Source organism: Thermobia domestica, chromosome 2 (assembly GCF_964235325.1).
Source record: "Thermobia domestica chromosome 2, izTheDome1.hap1.1, whole genome shotgun sequence".
Lineage (NCBI taxonomy): Eukaryota > Metazoa > Arthropoda > Insecta > Zygentoma > Lepismatidae > Thermobia > Thermobia domestica.
This window is the reverse complement of record NC_137455.1, coordinates 322505081-322525194: the sequence shown is the minus strand read 5'-3', so window position 1 is coordinate 322525194 and position 20114 is coordinate 322505081.

Sequence of the window (20114 nt, the reverse complement as noted above, 5' to 3'; positions counted from 1 at the left end):
GTAAGGCATGGAGGAATGCTTAGCATAAGTTTCGACATCTCTGCTCATAGAAGTAAAAGGGATATTAACCAACAGGCAAAACTTCTCAGCTTGCCCTCGTATATGAATAGACTATTAAAAATAAAAAGTTTAGCGTTCACATAAATTATGCACCTAAAGGAGCAAAAAGGAACAATTCAATAATACTCAAATTTCTGTTTTTGGATCAAAAGATCCAATATATTTCAGGCAAAAATTTTCTTGTAGGCGTTATATCTGGAGAACTACATGTAGTGTAGCCAAACCCAAGTTATCACATAATTCAGTATTATGTACTTATTCAGTAGAAAATGTGAAACCTCGATTTACGGGCCGTTCAAAAATTTTGTGGCCCCGTTTCAAAAATACATTAAAAATCCAATGTATTTCAATCCAAAATTTTCTCGTAGGCCTTATATCTGGAGAACTACATATAATGTAACCTAACCCAAACTATCACTTAACTCAGTATGATGTGCTTATTTTGTAGAAAATGCGAAAATTCGATTTAGGGGCCGTTCAAAAATGTGTGGCCCCTGATCCAAAAATGCATCAAAAGATCCAATATATTTCAATCACAAATTTTCTTGATGGCCTTATTCTGGAGAACTACATATATTGTAGCCAAATCCAAACTATCACTTAACTCAGTAAGATGTGCTTATTCCGCTAAAAAAAAAAAAAAAAACGAAAACTCGATTTAGGGGTCGTTTAAAAATTTTGTTGCCCCTGATCCAAAAACTAATTATTGACCAAGATCGCAATCTTTTGATGTATTTTTTTGATCATTCCTAAAATTCTTGGCCAAGATCTCAATCTTTTGATCTATTGTTTTGATCATTCCTAAAATTCTTGTTCACTCAGAAAATGCCGAATGTGAAAATTCGCTTAAGTTGAAGCAATTCCGTATTAGAATCTTAAATAATCAAAGATACGGGGTACTACACTAAACGTTTTCGCTCCAACTCCTTAAACTAAATCACATTGTGCTGCATTTATTAGTAAAATAATTCCTTATGAAATACGAACAAAATTCTAAGACAGTTTCGAACAACCTCACCGAAAGAAGATTCATCCCCAAAAGAAAACTGTCCTTGTAATTTTTCCATAAGAAAAACTTATATTATATGTTATGGTTATTAATGAAGTATTGGTTTATGATATAACAAAATCGCATGAGGGATATTTTACAAATATATATATCACTCCAAGAGTAAACTACTCTTTGTGGAAATACTCATATAGATGTGATATATGCAACATTAAGAATAATAATGAAATATTTATTTATGAAATATGACCAAAATCGAAGTACCGTTTTTGGCAAAGTAATATGGAAATAAATTCGGTTACTAGTGAAATATTTATTTATGAAATATGAATATGAAGTCGGAATATTAGTCGTTTTTTAACAAAATCTTCCGGAGAAAACTCACCTCAAAGAATAAACTACTACACCTCGTGATTTTTTAAGGGCAAAGACTTATGCCATATTTTCAGGTTATTAATGAAATATTTATTTATGAAGAATGAGCAAATTCACCTGAGTCGTTTTTGAGAAAATCGTCTAAAAAAATTCACCCCCATGATGAAACTATTCCTCGTACATTTTTCAGGACAAAGGAGTTATGCCATGTTGTATGCGGGGCTTCAACTTCCGCCTATTCAAGATTCCCTTAGCACCTCCTAGCTATGCAAATGTCAATCAAAGTGATGACGCAGAGTTAATGTTCTTATTAGGCGAAAGTTGAACTTTTTTTTAAAAAAAAAAAACTTGGTTTGGCTCGCATATGTTGGTAGTCCTGCACCTCATTAATAGTTAACATTTCCTCTTGAAACTATTTTTATGCTTTTATTAAATAGTCCAGTATTTAGAGGAAATTTTTGACAAACCCAGCAAAAAAAAAAAAAAAAAGTAGCTTAATGAAACTTTCAGGATAGTTTCCATTCATCAAGTTTAGCAAAATACTAAAATTCTAAGAACATCCTCTTCAGCTTCATCCAATATAGCTGCCATATCCAATTTGGCCACCACCGTCTATAGAACAATTATGTTTTACTTGATTTCTTACCTTAGATTCAGTTCTACGGTCTTGGAACTTATAACAAAATATTTTGTAAATAAAATTTCCTTTGATACATAATTAATCTCTGTATACAAATGACAGAGTAGGCTTGTATCGCTTAACCTCGTACCTGTGTTTTTATCAAGCGTATTTTCTAATTATATATATATATATATATATATATATATATATATATATATATATATATATATATATATATATAATATATATATATATATATATATATATATATATATAATTAAAAAATAAATATGTCAACATGCTATAATTTACAATTGATATATATACAAAATATGGTACATTTGAGAATAATGGAAGTTTCTGTAAACTTATTTAGCAAAATAATTAGTAGAGAAAACGTTATTTAAGCAAATTGATTTTATATACAATAGAAATAATTTATAACACATAAAAGACACAAAATTTAACCCATCCCTGGCACGGTACGTTGTTGGAACATAAACGATAGGTTGGGTTGGATGAGACCCACTGTTGCTTCAGATGAAAAATGTTGAAACAACGAGTTTTAAGGAGAGCGTTTATATTCTAGTGATTTAGGTTTCATATAATAAACTCTATTTCTTTCAGGACAGGATAAATACCTATTACACTGAAAAACTAAAAAGAGGAAGAAAGAAGGAACTTTGAAAGATTCATAAAAGTAACGTATAATTCGAGGGGTACTTCAACACTAAGATAACGCCAACATGTCATTATCATCCTGTTGTTTTTTGACTACCAAAATGTGATTTCTCTATATTTAATGCACATGTTTGAGTAAAACAATCTCGAACATGAACAGTTGGTGTAAGCACATGAGAATTTTACATTTGCATACACCAGCTTCAGAAAAGAGTTTGGTGCTGTTATGTCCAAACAAGTAATTGGGTAGCATTCTTCATTTTCTTCTCCGATCCTCAATCAATTGCTGAAATATCTTGCTCCAGCCAAGTTTGCTCCTGATGATATACCTTCAGAACGTGTCGTCTGCTCACACTTGCTCTTATGGATAAAAAATGAAATGAAATTTTTGAGTTTTACGTCCCACGTTAGGCCGGTTAGGCTAAAGGAGACGGTGATGATGAGTAATGAATGAAATGGCGGAATGAAGAAAGTGGGAGGAAACGGGAGAACCCCGAGAAAACCCACGCACACGGTGTTTATCCACCACAAAGTTCACTTGGCGGGAGCAGGGTTTGAACCCGGGACCCCATGCACCAGAGGGTCTTATAGATAAAACTGAGGGATGAGTGACTGGTGTGAAATAAGTATGTGAAATATCGACAGAAAACCAGTGCGTCACAATTATGCAATGAATAAAAGTGTAGTTGGAAATGTTATTTCACTGAATTCGTAGTAGATTTGTTGAATATATTTATAATTTTGTTACACTAATTGTCTATCTCTCGAGAAATTTCTAACAAGTTTTCTTCCCTTTCTGGAAGAAACACAAAGTCGTGTCATTTCCTGAAAATTCATGTAAAAACAGTATATTATCGTCCATGTTTCCTCCTGTATTTTCATGGTTTAAACATTTTGGCTGGTTGATGAAATCTGCCTTCTTTATGGAAGAGTTTTAAAATAATCAGAAAAATACGCTTGAAAGAAACAGATACAAGATTAAGCGACGCAAGCCTACTCTATCGTTTGTAACTTTATATCTACCTAACCTACAAAGACGTATTATATATCAAACGAACGAAAATTTTATTTACAAAATATTTTGCTGTAAGTTTCAAGACCGTATTATTGAACCTAAGGTAATAAATCAAGGTAAACATGATTGTTCTATAGACGGCGGCAGCCAAATTAAATATGGAAGTCATATTGGGTGAAGCTTAAGGCGGATATCTGGACCCTTTTAGGATATGACTATACTTGATGGAAAGAAGGTATCCTGCAAGTTTCATTAAGTTGCTAAATTTTTCCGGGTTCAGACCCCTACATACTGGATTAAAAAGTTTGCACTTATTTTAAAAATTAATATTTGTAATGTCGAAGTTCGATGTCAAGCGTATACTGTCTATTCATATACCGTAATCGTACTTATAGACTACTCATTCTTGGTGCTTTGTTTAATTTTATTTTATGATTTATGCAAACTCTCGTAGAATTTATGTTACTTCATTTTATGTTTTCCGTAATAATTTTGTAACTGCATGTAGCATTTTCATATCTCAGTTATAAACATATAACATCTAGTCATATATTGGAATTGTGCTTATTTTGTTTAATATGTACTTTTCAAATATACATTTTTTAAATTTAGAAATTACAAATTTTTGTGTTATTTCTTGTCGGTACTACCCATAATTTTGCATTAGATAAATCTTGAAAGGCGAATCTTGAATTCAAGATTCACCTACACTTTTTCATGAGTTAACATCTGTAAATTCCATTGCTTGAGGCTATTAGACGAATCTTGAATAGGCAAAAGTTGAACTCACCGTTGTATACTATTAATAAAGTATTTATTTATGAAATATGAACAAAATCGATATAAAATATGTCGTTTTTGAGAAAGCCATCCAAAAAATTTTACGCTCAAGATTAAACTACTACTTGTAATGTTTTCAGGACAAATGAGTTAAGCCATATTGTCAGGTTATTAATGAAATATTCGTTTATGAAATATAAGAAAAATCACCTGAGACGTTTTTGAGAAAATCCGAAAGAAATCTCACCCTAAGAATAAACTACTACTCCTCGATTTTTCCCAGAGAAATGATTTATACCACGGGATGGGGTAGTTTCTACAAAATTGCTTTTTGAAATATAAACAAAATCGTTGGAGCTGTTCTAAAGATCATGACATTTTTTTTTATTTTTATTCTTAAGTAAATTACCTTTAGTTTTAGGGATAGGAAGAAAATTCGAAAAATTCCCTGGAGAATCGCATAAAATCCTTAAGTTTAAAATTTGATTGAGATACGTTAAACGGTACGGTCTTCAAGTAAGTGCACATCAGGACCAACAGACGAACCGACGGATAGATGCCGAAAAATCACTTTTCCAGTGTAAATCTGTTGAAATCTCGTATTCGATTTCTTTCACGATCAGCAGACTTTCTTCTTTCCTTTTGTTGTTCGAAAGTAAAAATAAGGGAATATGTGTTTTAGCATTTTCAAAAATTCCGTTCATAAGGAAGGGGAGGGAACATTTCTATAATTTCCAAATTTCACTTTATGTAAGCGGCCAATATGAGAATTCGCTTGAGTTGTAGGTGTGGAATTTGATATATATACTATAAAAGAAGGAAATACAAATTTCATCGTTTTCGAGAATACCTCTCCTATGTGAGTGGGACTATTATCATAATATTCAAATTTCCATTTTTATATTTAGAAAGTGTTCAATAGGAGGACTTGCTTAATTTGGGGTTGTCAAATTCGAAATATAAAATCTTAATTAAAAATAAGGGCATAATACCGAAATTCCGATCATAAGGAGGATCGGGATTATTTCTATAACACTAAAATTTCGCTTTCTTTTCATAAAGTACCGAATGTAAGAATTCGCTTATGTTAGAGGTGTGTGAAATTCATTATATCAACTTCTAATCTGAAATAAAGGATCACGTGTTTCGGATTTTTCGAAAATTTGGCTTTCTAACTAGGGAGAGAGATATTTCTATGAGATTCAAATTTCTCTTCCTGATACGTATATGGGGATTTTCTAAGGTTGAAGGTGCGAATTCAGCACAATCTCTTCACTAAAAATGACCGAACATGTGTTGCAGCGTGTTGGAAAATCCCTCTTCTGAAGGGAGAAAGGGTTTCGATATCTATAGTATTCAAATAGCTAGTGATACATTTGTTATATCTTATCATTCTGTACGAGTAACGCGTACTTCCGCTAGTTTCATTAGAAAAGTGAATTTTAAAAAAATCAAGCTTGGGAATCGTCTCTACGATAAAACAAGAAAATACGTTACTTATTCGATGTGGTCTTTTGTAAGCCAGGGAATACAAGTTAATTTCTAGTGTGCGAGAGAGAAGTAGGTAAATATTTAGCCCTCGCACTGTTCCAACGTTGCCAGTTCAATGATCTAGTCGGTGCCAAATCTGGACCGAGCTAAGAGACGAATGATTCAATTGGGGAATTTGCTGGCAGTTGACCAATACTACAAAACAGTCTGAGAATTAAGTCGAGTACGAGAGCAGCAATGCACTGTTGCCAAACATGGTCTATTCTGGCGTGCTTTGCACAAAATACATTGCAAAAGCGTTGCAGCCTTCGATTAAGAAGCAATGAAAGAAGGACACAGAAGAGCATTATGCTACTACAATTTTATCGCAAGAAATTCCGCACAAGTTTCTAACATCGTGAACAATAGCATTTGTATATACCAAGGTTGAAGCCAAAGCTCGGAAAGTTGTGCGAAAATTATTACTATTAGGATCACGCAAGTGGGAGTTACAATATTCTACATCCGTCCGTCCTTTACATCACACAATAATTCTTGGCCAGAAGCAAATTTTTGAATTATTTTTTCGCTGTAATAGCTAGTAGGGCTACAGGGTTTCTTAACCTGGGGGTCGCGACTCCTTAGAGGGTCGAGAGTAGGTTTCATGAGGGTCGCGAAGATAAGCGTAAGATGAATAAACTGACAAAATTTGGCTTTAATCCATTCGCTTTTAGGGAAGTTATTGTATCCACTATATACAAGAAATGGATTCTATATTATAGAAACAAATGGATACCGTGAGATCTCCGCAATAGGTATATTAACGATCCCACACATGCTTATTACAATCCAGAAATTATAAGGGGGGTCACTGACAAGAGGATATGATAAAATGGGGGGTCATGATAGGAATTAGGTTGAGAACCACTAAGCTAGAGTGATTATCTCGGCTGAGGTCGTTAATGGGGGCAATATTTTAATATTTTAAAATGTAACGGTAACCTACATGTGTCCGGTAGTCCACACGACAACTCTTGAACGAAAATGAATTTTTGAATTAGGTATTTTTGCAATATATTACTACGGCGATTATTTCAGCCGAGTTCGTTACTGAATTTGATCTGTTAATATCTTAAGGGATGACGGTAGCTTGAACGGTATATATATATATATATATATATATATATATATATATATATATATATATATATATATATATATATATATATATATATATTTTCTATTGAAACTAAGGTAATATAATTTACACATTTTGTCGTTAGATGCCAGCATATATCCTGCAGTGGTTGACATCTACCGAACGAAATTGAAACTTCTAGTGCATTATCCCTTCTCCTGTCTACTATTTATTAAGATCATGCAAATGGGAATGTAATGTTACGTACGTTTGTTACTCCACAGCAGTGTTGGGTAAGTTACTTGTAAAAATATAACGTGTTACAAGTTACTTTACTTTCTCTTAAATGTAACGCGTTACTAACGCGTAACTTGCCCCAAAAAGTAACTGTTACTTTACTTCGAAAGTAACGCGTTACTTTTAGGTCCGAAACTTTAAATATGTGAAACAATTATAACTTCAATTTTCCGCACTACTATTACTACCGCTATTATTATTATTATTAATTTTATTATTATTATTATTATTATTATTATTATTATTATTATTATTATTATTATTATTATTATTATTATTGTTGCACGTTCTGAATCGCTTTATGTAAATGCAAGGACAAATTTTTACTTGATATATGAATATTTTCATATAATGTAACATTGATTAAATGCCATACTGCGTTACTCGTAGAGATGGGCACAAGCGAGTTCGAGCGAGTTTTCCTTGAAACTCGATTCAACTAAAAACAGACATCTTTGAGCTCGACCCGAGAACTCAGCTCGAAAAATTTCCTCCAACTCGACTTGAATTTGGGTCGAGTTTCGAGTCGAGTCGAGCCAAATCCGGTGTGTAGTTTCGAGTACATTCTTCAAGTATATTACATAGACAATATAATTATTATCAATGGTACTACTACTACTATAACTTATTATTATTATTATTATTATTATTATTATTATTATTATTATTATTATTATTATTATTATTATTATTATTATTATTATTATTATTATTATTATTATTATTGTTGTAGCAACACTGTATATAAACATGAAAGAAAGGCGGTTTATATCTGAATACTAAAAAAGTAGTTGATTGCCAACCTCGGTAGTCCTGAAGTCTAGGAGTCAAGGACATTGTTCACGAGCTTCTGAATTTGGGTTGAGGGTCTACGTTGAGTATTCGGTCTCGAGCCAAACGTTGTTGAAAGTTATAGGGCACTGGCCAAATATCTTCAAAACTGCTCGGCCCGGGTTTAGAATTGTCAACGACTCGAACATCTCGGCTCACAGCTCATTCACTAATCAACCCAAACCGAGAAGTGAGCCGAGCCAACAACTCACCCAACCGAGTCGGCTAGAGCCCTTCGATCAGTTGAGTCGAACCGAGCAGATGGCTCATCCCAACCAAGCCAGCTCGAGATGATGGTTCACCCGCAAGCGAACCGGCTCGAGCCATCGGCTCAATTAAGCCGAGCCGAGCTAAGCTTGTTATAAAAAATCTCTTGTAGTCTCGCTATCGAGACGAGACGAGATGCGAGCAGTGTCCCCTTTCATGAGCAACACTAAAAGTATTCCATATTACTGCTTAGCCTACATTTCTCATGGCTTTCGCTTTCCAGTGTAATCAGGCTATGATTTCAAGACAAGTTAAAACGAGCTAGCCATTTATCAAACTCGACTCGACTCGAAACTCAACGCCAAAAGCAGTGAATCGGCTCGGAACTCGACTTGAGAATACAGTGAAACCTCTACTAACGGACACCTCTGTAAAGCGGACACCTCTCATAACGGACATATTTTGTAATCCCCAAACACTGTAATAGGAAAAACCGTGTTGACAAACCTCTCTAAAGCGGACACTCTCTAGTACGGACACGGACAGTCTTTTCTGTCTCTTATAGGTATTATTTACCTCCATATTACGGACATTTTCTCTAAAAACAAGTTGAAAAGTACAGAAAAAGTACATTTTCAGTAATGCATACATGTATCACCAAGAGAGCATTGTAATAACATTTTTCCTCGTCCACTGGCTGTTCAGAAACTCAGATGAAGCGTCTTTGTTTAATAACACCCTCCTATCCTTTGCTTGCATTCCACTCCCACCCAACCTGTTTTAGAATCAAAAGTGATTGACAGTTGCCTGCCATTTGGGATGACACGTCATTCTACTGTTCCGCTGAAATCAAGCAGAAGACATGTTTCGTATTTTTTGTCCGCGTATACGCATATTGTCTTAGTGCTCTATTTGTAGACGGAAATCTTTTTTTAAGTCATTCTGCATCGAATAAGCAATATGGTGTAAGTTGTTGTGAGCTTTCGAAATGTCACGAGAAGCGCTAATGTTAAAATCGAATTGATTGAATTTTCGAAGAATACTGAGGTGTGCGAAGGATAGCTGAAAATTTTTGTATCGGTAAAACACAAGCATCTGAGATAATATAAAACCAAGACAAGTTAATAAAGTTGTGGTGTGAAAATGACAATGAAAATAGTCTCATTGCTTTGAACAAAGTTGGTGTGCAAGTGAATGGTTTTGTAGAGTGCGGAATGAAAAAAAAAATCCTGTGTTAGGATCGATGCTAAAAGCTAAGAATTTGGAGGTAGCAACAGAAATGGATGTTTCAGATTTCAAGGTCTCGAACGAGTGGTTAGAGAAGTTTCGGATTAGACACAAAATTTCTTTCAAAGCGATTTGTGGAGAATCCGCAGATGTCGACATGCCCACAATCATTGAACGGTTTGATAAATTATCTTCAATGGTTTGTAATTACATATCACCTTGTTTACTAATTCACGTAAGAAAATATCGAAATCTCTCTAAGACGGACACCTCTCTATAGCGGACAAATTTTGATTCCCCATGGCTGTCCGCTTTAGAGAGGTTTCACTGTATTACTTTTGACTCGACTCGAAACTCGACTTGGATTCGAGTCGAGTTTTAGCTTGACTCGTGCTCACCCCTATGCGTTAAAAAAATGGTTGTTTATTACTATTCTGCTAAACTAATTATATAATAATAACAATGTTGTTATGTAAAATTAAAAATACAGAATATAGAGAAACATTACACTACAACCGACAAAATGAGAACACATGAACTGGGGGTGAATCAAAACTTGCCAATAACTCTAAAATCGATACATGCTTTTCAAAGCTAGTTGTTCCAATCTCTATAATCAACGAGACTTCAGGATACGCAAAATGATCTAAAATAACTCTAATATTACATACCATCAACATTACATCAATAAAGTAGACCTGCTCATCAGAACACAGTTTATTCATATTAACCCCTTGCTGTATGTCGCTAATTATGGCACCCTATTTGTTGATAAATATTTCCTGCCGGGGCACCACTTTACTTTTAAATTCTGTTCAGCATCATCTTCAGCTTTTAAGAAAAAGTATTCTTTCAAATGTTCGAACGATAAAATATTTTCGTTCTCCATCTTTATAAAAACAACGCCAATCAAAATAAAATAGACAACCAGTGCATTGCACTTGTAGTTCACTCACTGAATGTACTGATTTGGAGCTGTCAAAATCTTCCAGGTGCTTGCAATTAGTACATGTGATTTTCCTGAGGCTGTCCTCATCTTCCAAAAACAGCAAGTGGCGCTATATTTTGTTATATAAATAAACAAATCAAATTGTATCTATGAATGTATTTACAAGCCTACCAACATAAAGTTCGTAAGTCGAAACAAGAAAAATGCACATCGAGATTTCCCGTTCCGCCTTACATTAAAATGAAAAGTGATAACAGGTTTTACATCCAAATTTCATTGCTAGAGGTCATAAGGCGAAACGGGAAAAGGCGAACAGTGCAGGAATCGTCGGTCACTGACATCGTTCATGATCCATTGTTCCATTCTGAGAAATTCACTTACAGGAAAGAAACATTTATTTCCGAAAAAATATATACATATATTGTAGTTACTCATCCGAAATGTAACGCGTAAAAAGTAACGCAAACTAGGTACGTTACTTAAAAATTTGTAACGCGTTACCGTTACAGTTACTTTGGAAAAAATGTAACGCGTTACTAGGAAACATTGCTTAAAAAGTAACGCGTTACTTGCGTTACGTTACTTCCCAAGACTGCTCCACAGATAACTTTTGAAGGAAAGCGATTTTTTAATTTCTGTTTTTGCAGTGGATAACTAGAACTGTTTTCTTGGTTGAGTTGTTAATGGAGCCAATTCGTTAAGATCTTAACGAGAAACGATGACTGACGTCCGTCCGTTACTTCACACAATAACTCTTGGACGGAAGCAATTTTTTGAATTATTTTTTCGCAGTAGATAGCTAGAGTGATAATCATGGCTGAGATTGTTAAACGAGATAACGTGAAATGGCGACTTACATCAGTCCGTTAGTCCGTATGATAACTCTTGAACGAAAACGAAGTTTCGAATTCTATTTTTCGGAATAGACAGCTAAAGCTACTGCCCCGGTCGAGTTTAGTTCGTTAATGGATTCAATTTTGCGACAATCTTGACAAGTAATAGTGAATTTAATGATAACCTGATATATGCAATTTTGTACTATTGAAACAAAAGTAGTAGAAGTTACCATGGGCACCCACAGAATATTTTTCAAGGGGGGGCAAGACACACACACACATACACACACACACACACACACATACATCCCCCCCACACAGAGAGAATTGCTAGAATGAAACCCAACAAAACAAAACTTCATTGCTATCAGTAACACGTCAGCAAAAGAAACAACAAAGAGTGAAATTATCTTTTCAACTTAACTGACGGATACCATCATTCAAAATACTTAGCATTGCATGCAGCATCAGGCTGAATATAATTATTACTGAAAAAATATGAAACATCACATGGGGGAGAGAAGTAGATTAAAATCTTGGGGATGTATTAGACTAAATTTTGTTACTCTAATCATTTAGAGAATGTTGATTTTAAAAGTATACTATTGTCACCAGAAGAGCCTATAAATGTTAACCTTTTTCGAAAATCCAGGGAGGGGCAATTGCCCCCTCTTGCCCCCCTCAGCCCATGGAAGTTACACATTTCGTTGTTAGATGACAGAAAATGTCCTACAGCAGTTAGGGATGCGCACGAGACGAGTCGAGACAGGATTTTCGTGATAAAATTCGAACCGAGACACGGCTCTTCCAATAGCGAAATATACATTTTTCGAGTCGAGGCATCACTTTTACAGCACATTTTCGAGACGAGACAGCCACAAATCTTGTCTCGTGCGCATCCCTAACAGCAGTTGATACCTACCGGACGAAATTGGAACTTCTAGTGCGTGATCCTTTTTACTGTCTATTGGAGTTTCTTATTATTATCTATCATTTTCCTCTAATGAAATATTTCAGTTTTACATTCCATAGTTATGCCCTGTAGGAGACGGATCATTATGGAAATGAATGAGTGCGAAAAAAGTGGCAGAACGAAAATAAGGGAGGACTCCTAAAACCTACAGTCACAATCTTATTCACTACAAACTTACCTGGGATCAAACTAGGGATTCCTCGCTCCAGAGATGAGCGCTCTAGCATGATTCACCATGTTCTTCTTCCATCTTTAGTTTGCTCAAAATGAGAATAAAGAGAATATTAGCTTTTGTTTTAAAAAGCCGCGAAAATTTTTAAAGCAAAATATTTTCTTTCGCATTAAAAGCAACTTAAACCTTGTTTTACAAGCCCTCTCCGCTGGTTTAATGGCTAACACGTGTGCCTTTGGTCTGATTCACGGTCGGAGAGCGTACATATGGGGTTGTATGTGTGTGTATTTATTTATTTCTAAAGAATTAGAAAGAAACAGTAGCCTAATTCTAGTCCAACAAAATCTAAAGTTCTTGACGACTATAACAAAGACGGTGATTCCTTAATCGATCTCATCGTTACTGGTGAAGAGACTTTGGTTAAGCACATTAATTGTAAAAATAAATAAATAACAGTCCATGGAATGGGAACAAGCCAGCTCTCGCACGCAAAAGCTTGAAAATCATGTCTATAAGAAAACTTACGGCTATTTTGTATTGGGATAGGGAAGAGTGTACTGCTAGTCGACTTTTTGGAACGTGGTGCAACAATTACTGCTGAAAAAATATTGTGAAACATTACAGAAGTTGCCAAGAGTAATTCAAAATGAGCACCAAGGAAAACCTGAATGCAAAAGTCCTTTTATTTCATAACGCAGTATGTTAAGGGGACTCGGGAACTCTTACAGGCCTTTCATGGGCAAATTTTCGGCCATCCATCATATAGCTCGGATCTCACACAAGTGACTACTACTTGTTTCTCTACATGGAGACCTGGCTGGTAACGCAGTGCTCTGATGACGACACAGACCAAATAAGATTTCCTCGAAATATGTTTAAAACACACGTCGCACCTATGGTCAACAGAAACTCTCACATGAGATCTATTCATAGAAGAATAAACACGAATTGGAGTAAAAGTCCAAACGAAAAAGACATTACTATTAGACCAGTAGCTGAGTTGGAAAGTAGACCATTATACTCAATCTAGCAAAGGAAGACACCGTCAGAAGGCCCGGAAGATTTCAGACACCTCCAGAACGTTGGGAATATTGACAGATATTATTTTCATTAATAGACCGGCAGGAATGTTGGGATGTAATGTTGTTAGACTTGCAATTATCGAACAAGGTGTTTCTATTGTATATAAGGAATAATGTGTTTATTGAAAAATAAATGTGATTTGTTGTTATGCGTATACAAGATATTGTATTGAGAAGTTAGTGATGGAAATCCTTAAAACAGTCTATACGTAGAATATGCACATTAGTTTGGGTCTATATTTTTTTTTGTAGACTTCTTAATGATAAATCTGATAATAATGGTTGATGCAGAATTTTTTTAAAGTATTCTGGCCGAATAGCCTATCTTTACACTATTTAGCCAATATAATATATAGCAGGTTGTCTAAAACGTATTGATCCTTTGAAGGTCAAAGTTAAGAATACATTTATTGTGACTTGAAAATAACGTTATGAATCTACATGTGTGCATTTTGTTCTATGATCTTCCATTTTTCCGACAACACTATAACGTGAGGTATCCCGTCGCTGTAAAACTTCTGTGATTTTTGATCAAAACTTTTCGAATCGTGGCTTTCACAGGCTTCTTTTGAAACTAAATTAACACCATTCAGGCAGTTTTACAGAGACCAAATGATACTCTGACTGTGCTAAGTTCAGAACACACGGTGGGTGTATTAAAACCTTCCAACTAAGATTTCTCAATATCCGACGGGTCGTTAAATTTATATGCGGCCTGGCATTGCTAGCGTTGTATACAATACCCTTTATGTTGACCAGTTCCGGACGTTTCATTTGAATTGCTAGGTATACTCGTTAAACGGTTACGTAAAACAAAAAAGCTACCTGTACCAGCTCCCCCCCCTCAAAAAAAGACGTAAAACCCAGCAGACCCATAAAAAGTTAACACGGTTAACCGTGTTCATTTCTTACAACCACTTTTCCCAGCAATCTTTCTCAACATTTTTCTAGAACTCTAATTTTCATTTCTTTAAGTCCCCAAAGAAGCACCGTCCACCCCATATACCTGCTCTAAATCTAAGTAACATCCCGGATTTCTTTTGTTTGACGACGCAATTATTTTGAAACCTAATTTCAAAAATAGCATCGTAAAATGGTGGAGATGCTGGGTATCGTAAAACTAATAATGCAATATTTGATGAAGGTATTTTTCAGTATTAGTTTCATCTTAACAGAAGGCGTCATTATCGTACACCGTCAATTTTTAGGTTTGCAAAAAAAAAAAAAAAAAAAAGTTTTTCTAGATTTTCTTGTAACTACAATTGATGGTTTATAGTGACCAATATGACTTTATTCATTCCAATGATATTTATCGATTAGTTTATAGATATCTCGTCTTTGGACATTATTTCGCCTTAAATGCCAGTAATATTGCAGAATTGTTAAAATACTGGAAAATCCTTAATTTTGAATGGGCTTTTCGACTTTTAATTGGTTATCTCACACGGTATCCAAATGAACATCCGAAATATAAATTCGATTATATTTGTCTGAGCCTGATTTATGTTGAACTTCTATATTGTATAATGTAGAGCGTGTGCTCTTTGTGGAGGAGGCTGGAAATGCGGTTAGTCGTGCGAGCGAGGTGAAAATAGAAGTTGGCGGGGAATAAGGTGGGGGGTATTTTTAATCACTTCATGTTGTTTCTCGGATGCTGTGGCGCTTGTCGACGCTCTAGAAAAGGCCAGAGGAAGAATACAAGGTTTAACACACCAAGGAGAACGTCATTTGAGAAAGTCCATTAGAACACAAAAGCGTCTGGGTTGCGTTGGGCATGACACCTTTACAAACACGCAATTATGCGGATAATGTGCACATCTACCGAACGACATCTTGTGAAAGATGCTTTTATAATTTGTTTCTAACAGAATCATTTTCCACATTTACTAATAGTTCTTACTGTATTTGTTTTAAATACTGACAAGTTCTAAACAATTTTGTACAAACGTACATTTAATATGAACTACAGAATGATCAATAAATCTAATCTAATTTAACAAATCTCAATAACAATAACTAGGCACATACACGGGAATTTATTTCGGGAGGTTTTCAAAGCATTTTTTCAGCGAGCCCAAATTCAATATGAGTGAGGATGAATTATATTAAAATTTGTAATATTACCTATAAAATTTACAGAAAAGTCAGGATTTCGGGTAGGGGGAGAATCCCAATCCCCAGGACTCACCCTCTCTGTACTTCCTGACAATAATAAAAATAGCTTTGCAACAGAGTTTTGGTCTTCGAAGATGCAAACTTCCTCAATTTTTATTTTTTCTAGAATATTCTGAGTTCTTAAAACCTCATAATACAAATTTGAGTATTTACAACTACTGGAACAAGACCAAGTTAGAAATGGTGTGTTCTCTGTAGTATATCGAGATCAGTGGCGGTTGTTATTGAGGGATGTCACATCGGTCAAAATTACAATTTTATCCCTACAAGCTAAAGGAAGAAAGTTCGCGTAATTCACTAATTGTTAAACATACATAAATTAAGTTTTTATTTTAACATTCAGGTCATACTCTTTAGACTAATAGAGAGGATGATTAATAAAAGTGAATGATCATGAAGTTAAATTTGTGCCCACCCACCGAGAATCAAACACGGTACTACACGGTACTTCTCAGTTGTAGCAAGTAACCTGCCAATAATAGCAGGATAGCTATGATGATTATGATGATATATTCAGTAATATTGACTCCCAAAAAATATATAGAGAAATAATAATAATAATAATAATAATAATAATAATAATAATAATAATAATAATAATAATAATAATAATAATAATAATAATCAAACCCCTTAAAATTTTAGAATAATTTGAGTGAAAACTGAAAACGACTCAACTGTCTATGTCTTTTGTGTAAACTCAGTTTACATAAATACTTTTGACCTGTATTAGAAATACAAAATAACGGCATCAAACTTCAAGTTATTTGAAGTCTCACTTGTGAATATGGATTACTAGCATCAATTACCCATTTCGTTGGGTTAAACTAAAATAATAATAATAATAATAATAATAATAATAATAATAATAATAATAATAATAATAATAATAATAATAATAATAATAATAATAATAATCAAACCCCTTAAAATTTTAGAATAATTTGAGTGAAAACTGAAAACGACTCAACTGTCTATGTCTTTTGTGTAAACTCAGTTTACATAAATACTTTTGACCTGTATTAGAAATACAAAATAACGGCATCAAACTTCAAGTTATTTGAAGTCTCACTTGTGAATATGGATTACTAGCATCAATTACCCATTTCGTTGGGTTAAACTAAAATAATAATAATAATAATAATAATAATAATAATAATAATAATAATAATAATAATAATAATAATAATAATAATAATAATAATAATAATAATAATAATAATAATATATTTCGTTAGTCAGTCACTTTTTACTATAAGTAAAGCGCTACCTGATATCGGTCATTGTCGATGATTTTTATATTTCTCTCCCCTCCTTCTCCCCAAGTTGCGGTGCTGAATTTGTATTTAAACGGCATCAGAAGTGTCACTGTTCGTCTCAGAGACCCTGAAAACTATGGATTCGGCACTAATATCGGTCATTTTTAATAAATTTATCTATCTCCTCCCCCACGTTGCGTGGCACGGCATCGGAAGTGTCATTGTTCATCTCAATGATCTTGAAAACCATGAGTTCGAAATTGCTAATAATCAGTTTCGATAATTTTTATATATCTATATCTCCTTCTTCCCCCTCCCTCAAGTTGTGCTGAATTTGCATTTAAAGGAGATCGGAAATATCATATTTCACCTTAGCGACGCCAAAAACTATGGATTCCATACTAATATTTGGTCATTTTTGATCATTATTATATGTATATCTCCCCCTCCCCCAAGTTACGGGGCTGAATTTGATCGTAAACGGTAGCGGAAGTGTCAGTATTCAACTCAGCGACCTCGAGAACAATGGATTAGACACTAATATTCGTCATTTTCGATCATTTTTATATGTATCTTTCCTCCCCTCCACCAAGCTACGGGGCTGAATTTGGATTTAAACAGCATCGGAAGTGTCACTGTTTATCTCAGCGACCCCAAAACTATAGATTACACTTTAATATCGGTCACTTTCGATCATTTTTAAACATCTCCTCCCCCTAAGCTGCACCGTCAAAGTGATATGATAAAAATCACCCCAAGTCCGAACTTCATCTATGTTGAAAATTTGATTGAGATTTATCGGCTGGTACATGAGTGATGAAGTCACAAAGACAATCACTTATATTTTTATTTTTTTACACACACACACACACACACACATACATATATATATATATATATATATATATATATATATATATATATATATCCCTCCTCCTCTACGTTGCACCGTCAAAGTAAAATTATAAAAATCGTTCCAGGTCTGAACTTCATCTATGTTGAAATTTTGATCGAGATCGGTTGTGTTTTTCAATAGTCATTATTAAGTTTTATTATATATATATATATATATATATATATATATATATATATATATCGCCCTCCCCTTCTCCTCCCCTAGGTTCTACCATCAAAGTGAAACTCTAAAAAAAAACTTTGCAGTCTCGAACTTCATAGGTCTACATGTTAAAAATTTAATTGAGATCGGTTGGGTTGTTCAAGAGTTATTAAGTCACAAACTTAGTCACTTTTATTTTAATTTATATTGATTTTTGTACATCTCCTCCTCCTTTTCCTCCTCCCCTACGTTGTTCCGTCAAAGTGAACTGACAAATAATATTCAAGGCTTGAACCTAATCTATGTTAAAAATTTGATCCAGATTGGTCGTTTGGTTCAAGAGCTATTAAGTTTAATTTATTATTTTATAACTCCCTCTTCTCCCCTTCCCTAAGTTTTACCGTCAAAGTGAAATTATTAAAACACCCCCAGGTCCAAACGTGATCTATGTTGAAAATTTGATCGAGATTGGTCGTTTGGTTCAAGAGTTATTAAGTGTCATTTATAACTTTATAACTCCCCATTCTCTTCCCCTAAGTTTTACCGTCACAGTGAAATGACGAAAACACTCCCAGGCCTAAACCTCTTCAATGTTGAAAATTTGATCGAGATCGGTTGGCTGGTTCAAGAGATTAGGAGTCACAAACATAGCCACTTTCAATTTTATAATGTAGGTTTATTGTTGTAATACTCGTATAATGTTTTATCACTCAATCCTCGAAGTGCCGTATACCTAAGGAGGCTAAAAGTTATATTGATAAACAATTATTCAACGTATAAGCATCCGCTCATGAAATCAAACTTGCGGTCACATGCACTAAGTTTCTGTCAATGTCGTGAAAACTTTATTTCGATATTAATTTTATGAGCACACATTAAAAATTTCCAACGGATGCTTGAGTTTCGGAGCCAAGGCCATACCCATGTACGGTGTACGGAATTCGATGTTCAATACTACGTTTCTCCTTAGTTTTGGAAGAAGAACACCACTAATATGCTTTGAAATGAAATGACGTCCCACGATTATGCACCAAGGCTAAGGGAGACAGTGGTGATGAGAAATGACTGAAATAGTGGAATGAAGAAAGTAGGAGTAAACGAAAAAACGCCGAGAAAATCCACGCACACGGTGTTTGTCCACCAAAAAAGCTCAAATGGTGCAAGATGGCACCTGTGTGGCTTGAAAATGAGCAATATCTACAGAAAACGCGAACAACCAATTCAGAAAACGACATACTGTAGCTATGTGCTACAGGGGCAGATCGACTCTCACGGATTGCATGAACTACTGGAAACACATTCACTCCAGTAGCATTTTTACTGAAGCCACGAAATCCATCCTCTTCTTTTTTCACATTCTATAAAAAAATCAAGTAGTGCCGGTACTTCTGCAAGACTCTTGCGCGAGAGTCTTGGTCTTGGTCTTGGCTTTGCAGGTATGGTCTTGGTCTTGGTCTTGCACCTCTTGGTCTTGGTCTTGGTCTTGCATCAGGATTCCTGGTCTTGGTCTTAGTCTTGCATATAAGACTCTTGCAAAAACTGCAAGAGCAAGACTCTTGCGCTCATCACTAATAAGTATGTGTATAAGTGTAGTCGTAGTATATTGATATGAAGATTCACTACGTTTACGATATGTATGTCAACAAATTTTCAATGTGCACAGACAGATGAGCACCCAGAAATATTTGTTGGAAGGGTTAAACATTTTTGAAGGGAGTCCAATATTACAAGACTACATCTATGTAGTATTGAACTGGTGTTATTGTATGATACTAGTGGCGGATCTAGTCCGGGGTCGGGGTCCTAGGGCCCCTGGTTCCTTGAGTCTCAAAAATAATTTGAGCTATTATTTATATTTTTTTGAAAGTTTATAGTAAACTCATGGTGTCCCTACCTATT